The following is a 19,141-nucleotide window of genomic DNA, read 5'->3' as shown; positions in this document are numbered from 1 at the left end:
GGGTCGGGACCCTGGCCTTCTGGCCTGGATTGGGGTGGATCTAGCTCCAGACAGTTATTTGGGAGAGAACGCTTACTCCTGCCTTGCAAGGGGGGGAGGGAGTGGCAAGTACTTCCCGAATGTAATTAGGAGGAGTGATGGGAGCGACGGCAGAGCCTGATGGTAAAGGGCTCTTTCCGGCTTCCTGATCTCCATATCCTTCCTGTCTGTGGTGGGGTCTGCTGTGGTCTGGGCTGGGTGGTCAGGGCTTTTTCGAAAAGCCAGTGGTGAATGTGCCCCTGAAGTGGCAGTTCAGGGGTGCCATATAGTCACGGTGTGAAAGCACTTGATTTTATGGCACCATGGTCACTTCACCACAACACACGTTTTTCGCACCTGCCTCTTGGGCCGGGCCTTTTGGCCAGGACCAGGGGAAATTTTTATGCCTGGCCGGAGGGCTGGCCATTGTATAGCACAATGGCCACTTTCACTCTCCCATCTCACCATCTTCCCCACTCTTTCTTTTACCCCTGTTTGTCACCTTTTTGTCTTTTTTTTGGTTGTCTTTGTATACACGTTTTGTCACTGTGTGGCGAGTAGGGTGTGGGTCCTCGGGCCTACTCTGAAAGTCTTGGGAGGGGGTGGACATAGGCCTTTTGGCTTGGTTCGCCCTCTCCTTTGAGGGGTCTCTCTTCGGGAGAGCCCCACTGTACTTGGGTTGGTCTGCTTCGGCAGTCCTTCCAGTTGTGGGGGTCCGCCTGGTTTCGGCCGGATGGACCCCTTTGTCTGAGTACCTCAGTCCCTGTCTGGAGCCTAACGCCCCGGGGGATCAGGGTAAGGTCCTTCCCTAGTGGAGGACTCTGTACACCCGTTGCACGTTTTTGTGTTTCACTCTCTATGTGTGGGCACTTTTTTTTTGGCACCGGGTGGAAGTTTTTGAGGTGTGTTTTGCACGCCACTGGCTTTTCGATAGAGTGATTATTGCTAATTGCTTCTCGGCCCTTTGGCTAAGATCAAATCTAGTATCTTTTCTTATCAGTTTCCAGGAGGTGGCGCTTGCTTCTGTCCCTGATCTATGGCGAGATAGAGATGGGATTGCGGTTGCTATGCAAAACCTGCTGGAGTGAAAGTAACCCGGAGCGGTTTGTAGCCGAAAGGGAAGCCTTCTGATGGGGACGGAGAACCATTCGGTCTTGGCGGAGGGTCGGGATCCTGGCCTTCTGGCCTGGATTGGGGCAGCTCTAGCTCTGGACAGTTATTTGGGAGAGAACGCTGGCTCCCCTTGCTCCCACCGGGGGAGCTGCCAGTATTTCCCAAATGTAATTAGGTAGGAGGGATGGAACGACGGTGAAGCCTGATGGCAAGGGCTTTCTCCAAGCTTCCAGAACTCCATACCTTTCTACCTGGGGTGGGGGCTGCTGTGGTCTGGGCTGTGGGTCAGGGCTTTTTCGAAAAGCCAGTGGTGAATGTGCCCCTGAAGTGGCAGTTCAGGGGTGCCGTATAGTCACGGTGTGAAAGCACTTGATTTTATGGCACCATGGTCACTTCACCACAACACACGTTTTTCGCACCTGCCTCTTGGGCCGGGCCTTTTGGCCAGGACCAGGGGAAATTTTTATGCCTGGCCGGAGGGCCGGCCATTGTATAGCACAATGGCCACTTTCACTCTCCCATCTCACTATCTTCCCCACTCTTTCTTTTACCCCTGTTTGTCACCTTTTTGTCTTTTTTTGGTTGTCTTTGTATACACGTTTTGTCACTGTGTGGCGAGTAGGGTGTGGGTCCTCGGGCCTACTCTGAAAGTCTTGGGAGGGGGTGGACATAGGCCTTTTGGCTTGGTTCGCCCTCTCCTTTGAGGGGTCTCCCTTCGGGGGAGCCCCACTGTACTTGGGTCGGTCTGCTTCGGCAGACCTTCCAGTTGTGGGGGTCCACCTGGTTTCGGCCAGATGGACCCTTTGTCTGAGTACCTCAGTCCCTGTCTGGAGCCTAACGCCCCGGGGGATCAGGGTAAGGTCCTTCCCTAGTGGAGGACTCTGTACACCCGTTGCACTTTTTTGTGTTTCACTCTCTATGTGTGGGCACTTTTTTTTGGCACCGGGTGGAAGTTTTTGAGGTGTGTTTTGCACGCCACTGGCTTTTCGATAGAGTGATTATTGCTAATTGAAAACTTTTCCCAATACCCCGCCACGATGACTTGAAATACAGTCAGCACTGGCAATTTTTGAGAGTCTCTGAGGAGACTGAGCAATGTGTTTTCAACAGCAGATAAGTGACGGCTTCTTACATGCAGACTGAGATGCGTTAGAGTTGAGAAAGTGAGTCACGGGCCCATTGACACCATAGAGAGCTTTTGTGTCATCACGCAGCCTGGGTAGAACAATCAGTGATTGGCACGCGCCGCTCGTTCTTCACTTGCCTGTAATCCAGAGTGGACTCTACCTCGTTTTTTTGCCTGGGTTTCTTCTGCTGGACCTGGCAACATGAGGCTCAAGGTGAACTGTCTTTATTTGTAACCCAGTCACTGATTAAGAATACTGGAAGCGTGTTGGTCCAGGGTTAAGGAAGCCTTTCGGGCGGTGTCTTTTTGCAAGGCCCTTGTTTCCGGTCAAAGAGCATTGAACTGTAGGTAAAACTAAGGCAGAAACTTTAGGCGTTCTCCACCTGTACCGGACTGGACCCTATCTGCATGGTTGCAGGTTAGATTCTCCCTTTTATCTTCAACCTGTCCTAGAAAATTAAACGGGAGAGGACGATTGGCCAGCCTGGGCAAGCCAAATACTTGTGCTTTCAGGCACCCGGTTCCCTTGGCTGAATGGTCTTTTTCCACCATACATGTCAAGATTCAAGCAGCTTGGACCGCTATGGAGGAGGAGCTTTGAGAGCCCGGATAGCTCAGTCGGTAGAGCATCAGACTTTTAATCTGAGGGTCCAGGGTTCAAGTCCCTGTTCGGGCGGTGCCTTTCACTTACCTATGAGGCCTTTGAGCTGCCAATAGGGCAGTCTTTATGCACATCTGCCGGGAATGCTCACTGGCTCAGAGAGATGAAATGTCCTAACTTCCCCCTTTCTAGGCTCCTGGAATCTGCCAGAAATAAAGGTGGCTGAAGGTGATTGCTTGACCAACTGTTTCCCAACAACCCTTGTCTATGGCAGCTTACCTGGGCTCCAGTTCAGGCATGTTATCTAGCGAACTTTCAACAAAGGCCCCAAATCCTTCCACCTTGGTCTTTTCTCAGCAGCATAGCTGTTCAAACACATATGCTCCCAGTGGCCTTTCAGGACTGCTGTGGGAGAAACGCATCTGACATCTAGGGCCCTGTCCCTTTAGATTCTCCTTAGTTCTTTCAAATGCTAACACTATTCAGTGGGTAAACAATGCCCACTTAGGCATCGTCCCTGTCTCATTAACATGCCAAGTCCCAGAATGCTCAGCGGCCCACTGGATGACACTTATGTGTCTCTCCTCAATGTCAATTTCTCCTCCAAGGAAGGGCAGATGTTGGCAGGCACTGATTTGGTTAGCTTTGCGCAGTGGCAGTATCATAGCCAATGAGGTTCAACTGAGGCATGATTATTGCTAATTGAAAACTTTTCCCAATACCCCGCCACGATAACTTGAAATACAGTCAGCACTGGCAATTTTTGAGAGTCTCTGAGGAGACTGAGCAATGTGTTTTCAACAGCAGATAAGTGACGGCTTCTTACATGCAGACTGAGATGCGTTAGAGTTGAGAAAGTGAGTCACGGGCCCATTGACACCATAGAGAGCTTTTGTGTCATCACGCAGCCTGGGTAGAACAATCAGTGATTGGCACGCGCCGCTCGTTCTTCACTTGCCTGTAATCCAGAGTGGACTCTACCTCGTTTTTTTGCCTGGGTTTCTTCTGCTGGACCTGGCAACATGAGGCTCAAGGTGAACTGTCTTTATTTGTAACCCAGTCACTGATTAAGAATACTGGAAGCGTGTTGGTCCAGGGTTAAGGAAGCCTTTCGGGCGGTGTCTTTTTGCAAGGCCCTTGTTTCCGGTCAAAGAGCATTGAACTGTAGGTAAAACTAAGGCAGAAACTTTAGGCGTTCTCCACCTGTACCGGACTGGACCCTATCTGCATGGTTGCAGGTTAGATTCTCCCTTTTATCTTCAACCTGTCCTAGAAAATTAAACGGGAGAGGACGATTGGCCAGCCTGGGCAAGCCAAATACTTGTGCTTTCAGGCACCCGGTCCCCTTGGCTGAATGGTCTTTTTCCACCATACATGTCAAGATTCAAGCAGCTTGGACCGCTATGGAGGAGGAGCTTTGAGAGCCCGGATAGCTCAGTCGGTAGAGCATCAGACTTTTAATCTGAGGGTCCAGGGTTCAAGTCCCTGTTCGGGCGGTGCCTTTCACTTACCTATGAGGCCTTTGAGCTGCCAATAGGGCAGTCTTTATGCACATCTGCCGGGAATGCTCACTGGCTCAGAGAGATGAAATGCCCTAACTTCCCCCTTTCTAGGCTCCTGGAATCTGCCAGAAATAAAGGTGGCTGAAGGTGATTGCTTGACCAACTGTTTCCCAACAACCCTTGTCTATGGCAGCTTACCTGGGCTCCAGTTCAGGCATGTTATCTAGCGAACTTTCAACAAAGGCCCCAAATCCTTCCACCTTGGTCTTTTCTCAGCAGCATAGCTGTTCAAACACATACGCTCCCAGTGGCCTTTCAGGACTGCTGTGGGAGAAACGCATCTGACATCTAGGGCCCTGTCCCTTTAGATTCTCCTTAGTTCTTTCAAATGCTAACACTATTCAGTGGGTAAACAATGCCCACTTAGGCATCGTCCCTGTCTCATTAACATGCCAAGTCCCAGAATGCTCAGCGGCCCACTGGATGACACTTATGTGTCTCTCCTCAATGTCAATTTCTCCTCCAAGGAAGGGCAGATGTTGGCAGGCACTGATTTGGTTAGCTTTGCGCAGTGGCAGTATCATAGCCAATGAGGTTCAACTGAGGCGTGATTATTGCTAATTGCTTCTTGGCCTTTTGGCGAAGATCAAGTGTAGTATCTATTCTTATCAGTTTCCAGGAGGTGGCGCTTGCTTCCGTCCCTGATCTATGGCGAAATAGAGATGGGATTGCGGTTGCTATGCAAAACCTGCTGGAGTGAAGGTGACCTGGAGCGGTTTGTAGCCGAAAGGGAAGCCTTCTGATGGGGATGGAGAACCACGGGGTCTGAACCAGAGGGTCGGGACCCTGGCCTTCTGGCCTGGATTGGGGCGGATCTAGCTCCAGATAGTTATTTGGGAGAGAACGCTTACTCCTGCCTTGCAAGGGGGGGAGGGAGTGGCAAGTACTTCCCGAATGTAATTAGGAGGAGTGATGGGAGCGACGGCAGAGCCTGATGGTAAAGGGCTCTTTCCGGCTTCCTGATCTCCATATCCTTCCTGTCTGTGGTGGGGTCTGCTGTGGTCTGGGCTGGGTGGTCAGGGCTTTTTCGAAAAGCCAGTGGTGAATGTGCCCCTGAAGTGGCAGTTCAGGGATGCCGTATAGTCACGGTGTGAAAGCACTTGATTTTATGGCACCATGGTCACTTCACCACAACACACGTTTTTCGCACCTGCCTCTTGGGCCGGGCCTTTTGGCCAGGACCAGGGGAAATTTTTATGCCTGGCCGGAGGGCCGGCCATTGGATAGCACAATGGCCACTTTCACTCTCCCATCTCACTATCTTCCCCACTCTTTCTTTTACCCCTGTTTGTCACCTTTTTGTCTTTTTTTTGGTTGTCTTTGTATACACGTTTTGTCACTGTGTGGCGAGTAGGGTGTGGGTCCTCGGGCCTACTCTGAAAGTCTTGGGAGGGGGTGGACATAGGCCTTTTGGCTTGGTTCGCCCTCTCCTTTGAGGGGTCTCTCTTCGGGAGAGCCCCACTGTACTTGGGTTGGTCTGCTTCGGCAGTCCTTCCAGTTGTGGGGGTCCGCCTGGTTTCGGCTGGATGGACCCTTTGTCTGAGTACCTCAGTCCCTGTCTGGAGCCTAACGCCCCGGGGGATCAGGGTAAGGTCCTTCCCTAGTGGAGGACTCTGTACACCCGTTGCACGTTTTTGTGTTTCACTCTCTATGTGTGGGCACTTTTTTTTGGCACCGGGTGGAAGTTTTTGAGGTGTGTTTTGCACGCCACTGGCTTTTCGATAGAGTGATTATTGCTAATTGAAAACTTTTCCCAATACCCCGCCACGATGACTTGAAATACAGTCAGCACTGGCAATTTTTGAGAGTCTCTGAGGAGACTGAGCAATGTGTTTTCAACAGCAGATAAGTGACGGCTTCTTACATGCAGACTGAGATGCGTTAGAGTTGAGAAAGTGAGTCACGGGCCCATTGACACCATAGAGAGCTTTTGTGTCATCACGCAGCCTGGGTAGAACAATCAGTGATTGGCACGCGCCGCTCGTTCTTCACTTGCCTGTAATCCAGAGTGGACTCTACCTCGTTTTTTTGCCTGGGTTTCTTCTGCTGGACCTGGCAACATGAGGCTCAAGGTGAACTGTCTTTATTTGTAACCCAGTCACTGATTAAGAATACTGGAAGCGTGTTGGTCCAGGGTTAAGGAAGCCTTTCGGGCGGTGTCTTTTTGCAAGGCCCTTGTTTCCGGTCAAAGAGCATTGAACTGTAGGTAAAACTAAGGCAGAAACTTTAGGCGTTCTCCACCTGTACCGGACTGGACCCTATCTGCATGGTTGCAGGTTAGATTCTCCCTTTTATCTTCAACCTGTCCTAGAAAATTAAACGGGAGAGGACGATTGGCCAGCCTGGGCAAGCCAAATACTTGTGCTTTCAGGCACCCGGTCCCCTTGGCTGAATGGTCTTTTTCCACCATACATGTCAAGATTCAAGCAGCTTGGACCGCTATGGAGGAGGAGCTTTGAGAGCCCGGATAGCTCAGTCGGTAGAGCATCAGACTTTTAATCTGAGGGTCCAGGGTTCAAGTCCCTGTTCGGGCGGTGCCTTTCACTTACCTATGAGGCCTTTGAGCTGCCAATAGGGCAGTCTTTATGCACATCTGCCGGGAATGCTCACTGGCTCAGAGAGATGAAATGCCCTAACTTCCCCCTTTCTAGGCTCCTGGAATCTGCCAGAAATAAAGGTGGCTGAAGGTGATTGCTTGACCAACTGTTTCCCAACAACCCTTGTCTATGGCAGCTTACCTGGGCTCCAGTTCAGGCATGTTATCTAGCGAACTTTCAACAAAGGCCCCAAATCCTTCCACCTTGGTCTTTTCTCAGCAGCATAGCTGTTCAAACACATACGCTCCCAGTGGCCTTTCAGGACTGCTGTGGGAGAAACGCATCTGACATCTAGGGCCCTGTCCCTTTAGATTCTCCTTAGTTCTTTCAAATGCTAACACTATTCAGTGGGTAAACAATGCCCACTTAGGCATCGTCCCTGTCTCATTAACATGCCAAGTCCCAGAATGCTCAGCGGCCCACTGGATGACACTTATGTGTCTCTCCTCAATGTCAATTTCTCCTCCAAGGAAGGGCAGATGTTGGCAGGCACTGATTTGGTTAGCTTTGCGCAGTGGCAGTATCATAGCCAATGAGGTTCAACTGAGGCGTGATTATTGCTAATTGAAAACTTTTCCCAATACCCCGCCACGATGACTTGAAATACAGTCAGCACTGGCAATTTTTGAGAGTCTCTGAGGAGACTGAGCAATGTGTTTTCAACAGCAGATAAGTGACGGCTTCTTACATGCAGACTGAGATGCGTTAGAGTTGAGAAAGTGAGTCACGGGCCCATTGACACCATAGAGAGCTTTTGTGTCATCACGCAGCCTGGGTAGAACAATCAGTGATTGGCACGCGCCGCTCGTTCTTCATTTGCCTGTAATCCAGAGTGGACTCTACCTCGTTTTTTTGCCTGGGTTTCTTCTGCTGGACCTGGCAACATGAGGCTCAAGGTGAACTGTCTTTATTTGTAACCCAGTCACTGATTAAGAATACTGGAAGCGTGTTGGTCCAGGGTTAAGGAAGCCTTTCGGGCGGTGTCTTTTTGCAAGGCCCTTGTTTCCGGTCAAAGAGCATTGAACTGTAGGTAAAACTAAGGCAGAAACTTTAGGCGTTCTCCACCTGTACCGGACTGGACCCTATCTGCATGGTTGCAGGTTAGATTCTCCCTTTTATCTTCAACCTGTCCTAGAAAATTAAACGGGAGAGGACGATTGGCCAGCCTGGGCAAGCCAAATACTTGTGCTTTCAGGCACCCGGTCCCCTTGGCTGAATGGTCTTTTTCCACCATACATGTCAAGATTCAAGCAGCTTGGACCGCTATGGAGGAGGAGCTTTGAGAGCCCGGATAGCTCAGTCGGTAGAGCATCAGACTTTTAATCTGAGGGTCCAGGGTTCAAGTCCCTGTTCAGGCGGTGCCTTTCACTTACCTATGAGGCCTTTGAGCTGCCAATAGGGCAGTCTTTATGCACATCTGCCGGGAATGCTCACTGGCTCAGAGAGATGAAATGTCCTAACTTCCCCCTTTCCTGGAATCTGCCAGAAATAAAGGTGGCTGAAGGTGATTGCTTGACCAACTGTTTCCCAACAACCCTTGTCTATGGCAGCTTACCTGGGCTCCAGTTCAGGCATGTTATCTAGCGAACTTTCAACAAAGGCCCCAAATCCTTCCACCTTGGTCTTTTCTCAGCAGCATAGCTGTTCAAACACATACGCTCCCAGTGGCCTTTCAGGACTGCTGTGGGAGAAACGCATCTGACATCTAGGGCCCTGTCCCTTTAGATTCTCCTTAGTTCTTTCAAATGCTAACACTATTCAGTGGGTAAACAATGCCCACTTAGGCATCGTCCCTGTCTCATTAACATGCCAAGTCCCAGAATGCTCAGCGGCCCACTGGATGACACTTATGTGTCTCTCCTCAATGTCAATTTCTCCTCCAAGGAAGGGCAGATGTTGGCAGGCACTGATTTGGTTAGCTTTGCGCAGTGGCAGTATCATAGCCAATGAGGTTCAACTGAGGCGTGATTATTGCTAATTGAAAACTTTTCCCAATACCCCGCCACGATGACTTGAAATACAGTCAGCACTGGCAATTTTTGAGAGTCTCTGAGGAGACTGAGCAATGTGTTTTCAACAGCAGATAAGTGACGGCTTCTTACATGCAGACTGAGATGCGTTAGAGTTGAGAAAGTGAGTCACGGGCCCATTGACACCATAGAGAGCTTTTGTGTCATCACGCAGCCTGGGTAGAACAATCAGTGATTGGCACGCGCCGCTCGTTCTTCACTTGCCTGTAATCCAGAGTGGACTCTACCTCGTTTTTTTGCCTGGGTTTCTTCTGCTGGACCTGGCAACATGAGGCTCAAGGTGAACTGTCTTTATTTGTAACCCAGTCACTGATTAAGAATACTGGAAGCGTGTTGGTCCAGGGTTAAGGAAGCCTTTCGGGCGGTGTCTTTTTGCAAGGCCCTTGTTTCCGGTCAAAGAGCATTGAACTGTAGGTAAAACTAAGGCAGAAACTTTAGGCGTTCTCCACCTGTACCGGACTGGACCCTATCTGCATGGTTGCAGGTTAGATTCTCCCTTTTATCTTCAACCTGTCCTAGAAAATTAAACGGGAGAGGACGATTGGCCAGCCTGGGCAAGCCAAATACTTGTGCTTTCAGGCACCCGGTCCCCTTGGCTGAATGGTCTTTTTCCACCATACATGTCAAGATTCAAGCAGCTTGGACCGCTATGGAGGAGGAGCTTTGAGAGCCCGGATAGCTCAGTCGGTAGAGCATCAGACTTTTAATCTGAGGGTCCAGGGTTCAAGTCCCTGTTTGGGCGGTGCCTTTCACTTACCTATGAGGCCTTTGAGCTGCCAATAGGGCAGTCTTTATGCACATCTGCCGGGAATGCTCACTGGCTCAGAGAGATGAAATGCCCTAACTTCCCCCTTTCTAGGCTCCTGGAATCTGCCAGAAATAAAGGTGGCTGAAGGTGATTGCTTGACCAACTGTTTCCCAACAACCCTTGTCTATGGCAGCTTACCTGGGCTCCAGTTCAGGCATGTTATCTAGCGAACTTTCAACAAAGGCCCCAAATCCTTCCACCTTGGTCTTTTCTCAGCAGCATAGCTGTTCAAACACATACGCTCCCAGTGGCCTTTCAGGACTGCTGTGGGAGAAACGCATCTGACATCTAGGGCCCTGTCCCTTTAGATTCTCCTTAGTTCTTTCAAATGCTAACACTATTCAGTGGGTAAACAATGCCCACTTAGGCATCGTCCCTGTCTCATTAACATGCCAAGTCCCAGAATGCTCAGCGGCCCACTGGATGACACTTATGTGTCTCTCCTCAATGTCAATTTCTCCTCCAAGGAAGGGCAGATGTTGGCAGGCACTGATTCGGTTAGCTTTGCGCAGTGGCAGTATCATAGCCAATGAGGTTCAACTGAGGCGTGATTATTGCTAATTGAAAACTTTTCCCAATACCCCGCCACGATGACTTGAAATACAGTCAGCACTGGCAATTTTTGAGAGTCTCTGAGGAGACTGAGCAATGTGTTTTCAACAGCAGATAAGTGACGGCTTCTTACATGCAGACTGAGATGCGTTAGAGTTGAGAAAGTGAGTCACGGGCCCATTGACACCATAGAGAGCTTTTGTGTCATCACGCAGCCTGGGTAGAACAATCAGTGATTGGCACGCGCCGCTCGTTCTTCACTTGCCTGTAATCCAGAGTGGACTCTACCTCGTTTTTTTGCCTGGGTTTCTTCTGCTGGACCTGGCAACATGAGGCTCAAGGTGAACTGTCTTTATTTGTAACCCAGTCACTGATTAAGAATACTGGAAGCGTGTTGGTCCAGGGTTAAGGAAGCCTTTCGGGCGGTGTCTTTTTGCAAGGCCCTTGTTTCCGGTCAAAGAGCATTGAACTGTAGGTAAAACTAAGGCAGAAACTTTAGGCGTTCTCCACCTGTACCGGACTGGACCCTATCTGCATGGTTGCAGGTTAGATTCTCCCTTTTATCTTCAACCTGTCCTAGAAAATTAAACGGGAGAGGACGATTGGCCAGCCTGGGCAAGCCAAATACTTGTGCTTTCAGGCACCCGGTCCCCTTGGCTGAATGGTCTTTTTCCACCATACATGTCAAGATTCAAGCAGCTTGGACCGCTATGGAGGAGGAGCTTTGAGAGCCCGGATAGCTCAGTCGGTAGAGCATCAGACTTTTAATCTGAGGGTCCAGGGTTCAAGTCCCTGTTCGGGCAGTGCCTTTCACTTACCTATGAGGCCTTTGAGCTGCCAATAGGGCAGTCTTTATGCACATCTGCCGGGAATGCTCACTGGCTCAGAGAGATGAAATGCCCTAACTTCCCCCTTTCTAGGCTCCTGGAATCTGCCAGAAATAAAGGTGGCTGAAGGTGATTGCTTGACCAACTGTTTCCCAACAACCCTTGTCTATGGCAGCTTACCTGGGCTCCAGTTCAGGCATGTTATCTAGCGAACTTTCAACAAAGGCCCCAAATCCTTCCACCTTGGTCTTTTCTCAGCAGCATAGCTGTTCAAACACATACGCTCCCAGTGGCCTTTCAGGACTGCTGTGGGAGAAACGCATCTGACATCTAGGGCCCTGTCCCTTTAGATTCTCCTTAGTTCTTTCAAATGCTAACACTATTCAGTGGGTAAACAATGCCCACTTAGGCATCGTCCCTGTCTCATTAACATGCCAAGTCCCAGAATGCTCAGCGGCCCACTGGATGACACTTATGTGTCTCTCCTCAATGTCAATTTCTCCTCCAAGGAAGGGCAGATGTTGGCAAGCACTGATTTGGTTAGCTTTGCGCAGTGGCAGTATCATAGCCAATGAGGTTCAACTGAGGCGTGATTATTGCTAATTGCTTCTCGGCCTTTTGGCGAAGATCAAGTGTAGTATCTATTCTTATCAGTTTCCAGGAGGTGGCGCTTGCTTCCGTCCCTGATCTATGGCGAAATAGAGATGGGATTGCGGTTGCTATGCAAAACCTGCTGGAGTGAAGGTGACCTGGAGCGGTTTGTAGCCGAAAGGGAAGCCTTCTGATGGGGATGGAGAACCACGGGGTCTGAACCAGAGGGTCGAGACCCTGGCCTTCTGGCCTAGATTGGGGCGGATCTAGCTCCAGACAGTTATTTGGGAGAGAACGCTTACTCCTGCCTTGCAAGGGGGGGAGGGAGTGGCAAGTACTTCCCGAATGTAATTAGGAGGAGTGATGGGAGCGACGGCAGAGCCTGATGGTAAAGGGCTCTTTCCGGCTTCCTGATCTCCATATCCTTCCTGTCTGTGGTGGGGTCTGCTGTGGTCTGGGCTGGGTGGTCAGGGCTTTTTCGAAAAGCCAGTGGTGAATGTGCCCCTGAAGTGGCAGTTCAGGGGTGCCGTATAGTCACGGTGTGAAAGCACTTGATTTTATGGCACCATGGTCACTTCACCACAACACACGTTTTTCGCACCTGCCTCTTGGGCCGGGCCTTTTGGCCAGGACCAGGGGAAATTTTTATGCCTGGCCGGAGGGCCGGCCATTGTATAGCACAATGGCCACTTTCACTTTCCCATCTCACTATCTTCCCCACTCTTTCTTTTACCCCTGTTTGTCACCTTTTTGTCTTTTTTTTGGTTGTCTTTGTATACACGTTTTGTCACTGTGTGGCGAGTAGGGTGTGGGTCCTCGGGCCTACTCTGAAAGTCTTGGGAGGGGGTGGACATAGGCCTTTTGGCTTGGTTCGCCCTCTCCTTTGAGGGGTCTCTCTTCGGGAGAGCCCCACTGTACTTGGGTTGGTCTGCTTCGGCAGTCCTTCCAGTTGTGGGGGTCCGCCTGGTTTCGGCCGGATGGACCCTTTGTCTGAGTACCTCAGTCCCTGTCTGGAGCCTAACGCCCCGGGGGATCAGGGTAAGGTCCTTCCCTAGTGGAGGACTCTGTACACCCGTTGCACGTTTTTGTGTTTCACTCTCTATGTGTGGGCACTTTTTTTTGGCACCGGGTGGAAGTTTTTGAGGTGTGTTTTGCACGCCACTGGCTTTTCGATAGAGTGATTATTGCTAATTGAAAACTTTTCCCAATACCCCGCCACGATGACTTGAAATACAGTCAGCACTGGCAATTTTTGAGAGTCTCTGAGGAGACTGAGCAATGTGTTTTCAACAGCAGATAAGTGACGGCTTCTTACATGCAGACTGAGATGCATTAGAGTTGAGAAAGTGAGTCACGGGCCCATTGACACCATAGAGAGCTTTTGTGTCATCACGCAGCCTGGGTAGAACAATCAGTGATTGGCACGCGCCGCTCGTTCTTCATTTGCCTGTAATCCAGAGTGGACTCTACCTCGTTTTTTTGCCTGGGTTTCTTCTGCTGGACCTGGCAACATGAGGCTCAAGGTGAACTGTCTTTATTTGTAACCCAGTCACTGATTAAGAATACTGGAAGCGTGTTGGTCCAGGGTTAAGGAAGCCTTTCGGGCGGTGTCTTTTTGCAAGGCCCTTGTTTCCGGTCAAAGAGCATTGAACTGTAGGTAAAACTAAGGCAGAAACTTTAGGCGTTCTCCACCTGTACCGGACTGGACCCTATCTGCATGGTTGCAGGTTAGATTCTCCCTTTTATCTTCAACCTGTCCTAGAAAATTAAACGGGAGAGGACGATTGGCCAGCCTGGGCAAGCCAAATACTTGTGCTTTCAGGCACCCGGTCCCCTTGGCTGAATGGTCTTTTTCCACCATACATGTCAAGATTCAAGCAGCTTGGACCGCTATGGAGGAGGAGCTTTGAGAGCCCGGATAGCTCAGTCGGTAGAGCATCAGACTTTTAATCTGAGGGTCCAGGGTTCAAGTCCCTGTTCGGGCGGTGCCTTTCACTTACCTATGAGGCCTTTGAGCTGCCAATAGGGCAGTCTTTATGCACATCTGCCGGGAATGCTCACTGGCTCAGAGAGATGAAATGCCCTAACTTCCCCCTTTCTAGGCTCCTGGAATCTGCCAGAAATAAAGGTGGCTGAAGGTGATTGCTTGACCAACTGTTTCCCAACAACCCTTGTCTATGGCAGCTTACCTGGGCTCCAGTTCAGGCATGTTATCTAGCGAACTTTCAACAAAGGCCCCAAATCCTTCCACCTTGGTCTTTTCTCAGCAGCATAGCTGTTCAAACACATACGCTCCCAGTGGCCTTTCAGGACTGCTGTGGGAGAAACGCATCTGACATCTAGGGCCCTGTCCCTTTAGATTCTCCTTAGTTCTTTCAAATGCTAACACTATTCAGTGGGTAAACAATGCCCACTTAGGCATCGTCCCTGTCTCATTAACATGCCAAGTCCCAGAATGCTCAGCGGCCCACTGGATGACACTTATGTGTCTCTCCTCAATGTCAATTTCTCCTCCAAGGAAGGGCAGATGTTGGCAGGCACTGATTTGGTTAGCTTTGCGCAGTGGCAGTATCATAGCCAATGAGGTTCAACTGAGGCGTGATTATTGCTAATTGCTTCTCGGCCTTTTGGCGAAGATCAAGTGTAGTATCTATTCTTATCAGTTTCCAGGAGGTGGCGCTTGCTTCCGTCCCTGATCTATGGCGAAATAGAGATGGGATTGCGGTTGCTATGCAAAACCTGCTGGAGTGAAGGTGACCTGGAGCGCTTTGTAGCCGAAAGGGAAGCCTTCTGATGGGGATGGAGAACCACGGGGTCTGAACCAGAGGGTCGGGACCCTGGCCTTCTGGCCTGGATTGGGGCGGATCTAGCTCCAGGCAGTTATTTGGGAGAGAACGCTTACTCCTGCCTTGCAAGGGGGGGAGGGAGTGGCAAGTACTTCCCGAATGTAATTAGGAGGAGTGATGGGAGCGACGGCAGAGCCTGATGGTAAAGGGCTCTTTCCGGCTTCCTGATCTCCATATCCTTCCTGTCTGTGGTGGGGTCTGCTGTGGTCTGGGCTGGGTGGTCAGGGCTTTTTCGAAAAGCCAGTGGTGAATGTGCCCCTGAAGTGGCAGTTCAGGGGTGCCGTATAGTCACGGTGTGAAAGCACTTGATTTTATGGCACCATGGTCACTTCACCACAACACACGTTTTTCGCACCTGCCTCTTGGGCCGGGCCTTTTGGCCAGGACCAGGGGAAATTTTTATGCCTGGCCGGAGGGCCGGCCATTGTATAGCACAATGGCCACTTTCACTCTCCCATCTCACTATCTTCCCCACTCTTTCTTTTACCCCTGTTTGTCACCTTTTTGTCTTTTTTTTGGTTGTCTTTGTATACACGTTTTGTCACTGTGTGGCGAGTAGGGTGTGGGTCCTCGGGCCTACTCTGAAAGTCTTGGGAGGGGGTGGACATAGGCCTTTTGGCTTGGTTCGCCCTCTCCTTTGAGGGGTCTCTCTTCGGGAGAGCCCCACTGTACTTGGGTTGGTCTGCTTCGGCAGTCCTTCCAGTTGTGGGGGTCCGCCTGGTTTCGGCCGGATGGACCCTTTGTCTGAGTACCTCAGTCCCTGTCTGGAGCCTAACGCCCCGGGGGATCAGGGTAAGGTCCTTCCCTAGTGGAGGACTCTGTACACCCGTTGCACGTTTTTGTGTTTCACTCTCTATGTGTGGGCACTTTTTTTTGGCACCGGGTGGAAGTTTTTGAGGTGTGTTTTGCACGCCACTGGCTTTTCGATAGAGTGATTATTGCTAATTGAAAACTTTTCCCAATACCCCGCCACGATGACTTGAAATACAGTCAGCACTGGCAATTTTTGAGAGTCTCTGAGGAGACTGAGCAATGTGTTTTCAACAGCAGATAAGTGACGGCTTCTTACATGCAGACTGAGATGCGTTAGAGTTGAGAAAGTGAGTCACGGGCCCATTGACACCATAGAGAGCTTTTGTGTCATCACGCAGCCTGGGTAGAACAATCAGTGATTGGCACGCGCCGCTCGTTCTTCACTTGCCTGTAATCCAGAGTGGACTCTACCTCGTTTTTTTGCCTGGGTTTCTTCTGCTGGACCTGGCAACATGAGGCTCAAGGTGAACTGTCTTTATTTGTAACCCAGTCACTGATTAAGAATACTGGAAGCGTGTTGGTCCAGGGTTAAGGAAGCCTTTCGGGCGGTGTCTTTTTGCAAGGCCCTTGTTTCCGGTCAAAGAGCATTGAACTGTAGGTAAAACTAAGGCAGAAACTTTAGGCGTTCTCCACCTGTACCGGACTGGACCCTATCTGCATGGTTGCAGGTTAGATTCTCCCTTTTATCTTCAACCTGTCCTAGAAAATTAAACGGGAGAGGACGATTGGCCAGCCTGGGCAAGCCAAATACTTGTGCTTTCAGGCACCCGGTCCCCTTGGCTGAATGGTCTTTTTCCACCATACATGTCAAGATTCAAGCAGCTTGGACCGCTATGGAGGAGGAGCTTTGAGAGCCCGGATAGCTCAGTCGGTAGAGCATCAGACTTTTAATCTGAGGGTCCAGGGTTCAAGTCCCTGTTCGGGCGGTGCCTTTCACTTACCTATGAGGCCTTTGAGCTGCCAATAGGGCAGTCTTTATGCACATCTGCCGGGAATGCTCACTGGCTCAGAGAGATGAAATGTCCTAACTTCCCCCTTTCCTGGAATCTGCCAGAAATAAAGGTGGCTGAAGGTGATTGCTTGACCAACTGTTTCCCAACAACCCTTGTCTATGGCAGCTTACCTGGGCTCCAGTTCAGGCATGTTATCTAGCGAACTTTCAACAAAGGCCCCAAATCCTTCCACCTTGGTCTTTTCTCAGCAGCATAGCTGTTCAAACACATACGCTCCCAGTGGCCTTTCAGGACTGCTGTGGGAGAAACGCATCTGACATCTAGGGCCCTGTCCCTTTAGATTCTCCTTAGTTCTTTCAAATGCTAACACTATTCAGTGGGTAAACAATGCCCACTTAGGCATCGTCCCTGTCTCATTAACATGCCAAGTCCCAGAATGCTCAGCGGCCCACTGGATGACACTTATGTGTCTCTCCTCAATGTCAATTTCTCCTCCAAGGAAGGGCAGATGTTGGCAGGCACTGATTTGGTTAGCTTTGCGCAGTGGCAGTATCATAGCCAATGAGGTTCAACTGAGGCGTGATTATTGCTAATTGAAAACTTTTCCCAATACCCCGCCACGATGACTTGAAATACAGTCAGCACTGGCAATTTTTGAGAGTCTCTGAGGAGACTGAGCAATGTGTTTTCAACAGCAGATAAGTGACGGCTTCTTACATGCAGACTGAGATGCGTTAGAGTTGAGAAAGTGAGTCACGGGCCCATTGACACCATAGAGAGCTTTTGTGTCATCACGCAGCCTGGGTAGAACAATCAGTGATTGGCACGCGCCGCTCGTTCTTCACTTGCCTGTAATCCAGAGTGGACTCTACCTCGTTTTTTTGCCTGGGTTTCTTCTGCTGGACCTGGCAACATGAGGCTCAAGGTGAACTGTCTTTATTTGTAACCCAGTCACTGATTAAGAATACTGGAAGCGTGTTGGTCCAGGGTTAAGGAAGCCTTTCGGGCGGTGTCTTTTTGCAAGGCCCTTGTTTCCGGTCAAAGAGCATTGAACTGTAGGTAAAACTAAGGCAGAAACTTTAGGCGTTCTCCACCTGTACCGGACTGGACCCTATCTGCATGGTTGCAGGTTAGATTCTCCCTTTTATCTTCAACCTGTCCTAGAAAATTAAACGGGAGAGGACGATTGGCCAGCCTGGGCAAGCCAAATACTTGTGCTTTCAGGCACCCGGTCCCCTTGGCTGAATGGTCTTTTTCCACCATACATGTCAAGATTCAAGCAGCTTGGACCGCTATGGAGGAGGAGCTTTGAGAGCCCGGATAGCTCAGTCGGTAGAGCATCAGACTTTTAATCTGAGGGTCCAGGGTTCAAGTCCCTGTTCGGGCGGTGCCTTTCACTTACCTATGAGGCCTTTGAGCTGCCAATAGGGCAGTCTTTATGCACATCTGCCGGGAATGCTCACTGGCTCAGAGAGATGAAATGCCCTAACTTCCCCCTTTCTAGGCTCCTGGAATCTGCCAGAAATAAAGGTGGCTGAAGGTGATTGCTTGACCAACTGTTTCCCAACAACCCTTGTCTATGGCAGCTTACCTGGGCTCCAGTTCAGGCATGTTATCTAGCGAACTTTCAACAAAGGCCCCAAATCCTTCCACCTTGGTCTTTTCTCAGCAGCATAGCTGTTCAAACACATACGCTCCCAGTGGCCTTTCAGGACTGCTGTGGGAGAAACGCATCTGACATCTAGGGCCCTGTCCCTTTAGATTCTCCTTAGTTCTTTCAAATGCTAACACTATTCAGTGGGTAAACAATGCCCACTTAGGCATCGTCCCTGTCTCATTAACATGCCAAGTCCCAGAATGCTCAGCGGCCCACTGGATGACACTTATGTGTCTCTCCTCAATGTCAATTTCTCCTCCAAGGAAGGGCAGATGTTGGCAGGCACTGATTTGGTTAGCTTTGCGCAGTGGCAGTATCATAGCCAATGAGGTTCAACTGAGGCGTGATTATTGCTAATTGAAAACTTTTCCCAATACCCCGCCACGATGACTTGAAATACAGTCAGCACTGGCAATTTTTGAGAGTCTCTGAGGAGACTGAGCAATGTGTTTTCAACAGCAGATAAGTGACGGCTTCTTACATGCAGACTGAGATGCGTTAGAGTTGAGAAAGTGAGTCACGGGCCCATTGACACCATAGAGAGCTTTTGTGTCATCACGCAGCCTGGGTAGAACAATCAGTGATTGGCACGCGCCGCTCGTTCTTCACTTGCCTGTAATCCAGAGTGGACTCTACCTCGTTTTTTTGCCTGGGTTTCTTCTGCTGGACCTGGCAACATGAGGCTCAAGGTGAACTGTCTTTATTTGTAACCCAGTCACTGATTAAGAATACTGGAAGCGTGTTGGTCCAGGGTTAAGGAAGCCTTTCGGGCGGTGTCTTTTTGCAAGGCCCTTGTTTCCGGTCAAAGAGCATTGAACTGTAGGTAAAACTAAGGCAGAAACTTTAGGCGTTCTCCACCTGTACCGGACTGGACCCTATCTGCATGGTTGCAGGTTAGATTCTCCCTTTTATCTTCAACCTGTCCTAGAAAATTAAACGGGAGAGGACGATTGGCCAGCCTGGGCAAGCCAAATACTTGTGCTTTCAGGCACCCGGTCCCCTTGGCTGAATGGTCTTTTTCCACCATACATGTCAAGATTCAAGCAG

The 19,141-nt window shown here is 50.1% G+C and overlaps 13 non-coding genes and 7 pseudogenes across 13 annotated transcripts; all 20 read left to right on the top strand.

Moving 5' to 3' along the window:
* Positions 1-2,097: 2,097 nt before the first annotated feature.
* On the top strand, positions 2,098-2,219 carry LOC141135569 (U4 spliceosomal RNA; annotated as a pseudogene).
* A 641-nt stretch (positions 2,220-2,860) lies between these two features.
* On the top strand, positions 2,861-2,933 carry TRNAK-UUU (transfer RNA lysine (anticodon UUU)). The gene has a single exon. It is a non-coding gene; the product is annotated as a tRNA-Lys (tRNA).
* Positions 2,934-3,499: 566 nt separating this feature from the next.
* Positions 3,500-3,640, top strand: LOC141135257 (U4 spliceosomal RNA). Its single transcript, XR_012243538.1, has one exon. It is a non-coding gene; the product is annotated as a U4 spliceosomal RNA (small nuclear RNA).
* A 641-nt stretch (positions 3,641-4,281) lies between these two features.
* TRNAK-UUU (transfer RNA lysine (anticodon UUU)) lies at positions 4,282-4,354 on the top strand. Its single transcript has one exon. It is a non-coding gene; the product is annotated as a tRNA-Lys (tRNA).
* A 566-nt stretch (positions 4,355-4,920) lies between these two features.
* Positions 4,921-4,985, top strand: LOC141135333 (U4 spliceosomal RNA; annotated as a pseudogene).
* A 1,133-nt stretch (positions 4,986-6,118) lies between these two features.
* Positions 6,119-6,240, top strand: LOC141135568 (U4 spliceosomal RNA; annotated as a pseudogene).
* Positions 6,241-6,881: 641 nt separating this feature from the next.
* TRNAK-UUU (transfer RNA lysine (anticodon UUU)) lies at positions 6,882-6,954 on the top strand. The gene has a single exon. It is a non-coding gene; the product is annotated as a tRNA-Lys (tRNA).
* A 566-nt stretch (positions 6,955-7,520) lies between these two features.
* On the top strand, positions 7,521-7,661 carry LOC141135059 (U4 spliceosomal RNA). The gene has a single exon (XR_012243360.1). It is a non-coding gene; the product is annotated as a U4 spliceosomal RNA (small nuclear RNA).
* A 1,273-nt stretch (positions 7,662-8,934) lies between these two features.
* On the top strand, positions 8,935-9,075 carry LOC141135057 (U4 spliceosomal RNA). The gene has a single exon (XR_012243359.1). It is a non-coding gene; the product is annotated as a U4 spliceosomal RNA (small nuclear RNA).
* A 1,280-nt stretch (positions 9,076-10,355) lies between these two features.
* On the top strand, positions 10,356-10,496 carry LOC141135056 (U4 spliceosomal RNA). Its single transcript, XR_012243358.1, has one exon. It is a non-coding gene; the product is annotated as a U4 spliceosomal RNA (small nuclear RNA).
* Positions 10,497-11,137: 641 nt separating this feature from the next.
* On the top strand, positions 11,138-11,210 carry TRNAK-UUU (transfer RNA lysine (anticodon UUU)). Its single transcript has one exon. It is a non-coding gene; the product is annotated as a tRNA-Lys (tRNA).
* A 566-nt stretch (positions 11,211-11,776) lies between these two features.
* Positions 11,777-11,841, top strand: LOC141135332 (U4 spliceosomal RNA; annotated as a pseudogene).
* Positions 11,842-12,974: 1,133 nt separating this feature from the next.
* Positions 12,975-13,096, top strand: LOC141135566 (U4 spliceosomal RNA; annotated as a pseudogene).
* Positions 13,097-13,737: 641 nt separating this feature from the next.
* Positions 13,738-13,810, top strand: TRNAK-UUU (transfer RNA lysine (anticodon UUU)). The gene has a single exon. It is a non-coding gene; the product is annotated as a tRNA-Lys (tRNA).
* Positions 13,811-14,376: 566 nt separating this feature from the next.
* Positions 14,377-14,441, top strand: LOC141135331 (U4 spliceosomal RNA; annotated as a pseudogene).
* A 1,133-nt stretch (positions 14,442-15,574) lies between these two features.
* LOC141135565 (U4 spliceosomal RNA) lies at positions 15,575-15,696 on the top strand (annotated as a pseudogene).
* A 641-nt stretch (positions 15,697-16,337) lies between these two features.
* Positions 16,338-16,410, top strand: TRNAK-UUU (transfer RNA lysine (anticodon UUU)). Its single transcript has one exon. It is a non-coding gene; the product is annotated as a tRNA-Lys (tRNA).
* A 559-nt stretch (positions 16,411-16,969) lies between these two features.
* LOC141135055 (U4 spliceosomal RNA) lies at positions 16,970-17,110 on the top strand. Its single transcript, XR_012243357.1, has one exon. It is a non-coding gene; the product is annotated as a U4 spliceosomal RNA (small nuclear RNA).
* A 641-nt stretch (positions 17,111-17,751) lies between these two features.
* On the top strand, positions 17,752-17,824 carry TRNAK-UUU (transfer RNA lysine (anticodon UUU)). The gene has a single exon. It is a non-coding gene; the product is annotated as a tRNA-Lys (tRNA).
* Positions 17,825-18,390: 566 nt separating this feature from the next.
* Positions 18,391-18,531, top strand: LOC141135054 (U4 spliceosomal RNA). The gene has a single exon (XR_012243356.1). It is a non-coding gene; the product is annotated as a U4 spliceosomal RNA (small nuclear RNA).
* The last annotated feature ends 610 nt before the right edge of the window (positions 18,532-19,141 follow it).

Source organism: Aquarana catesbeiana, linkage group LG03 (assembly GCF_042186555.1).
Source record: "Aquarana catesbeiana isolate 2022-GZ linkage group LG03, ASM4218655v1, whole genome shotgun sequence".
Taxonomy (NCBI): Eukaryota; Metazoa; Chordata; class Amphibia; order Anura; family Ranidae; genus Aquarana; species Aquarana catesbeiana.
The sequence above is the reverse complement of the archived record's forward strand: the minus strand, read 5'-3'. Positions and strand labels throughout refer to the sequence as shown.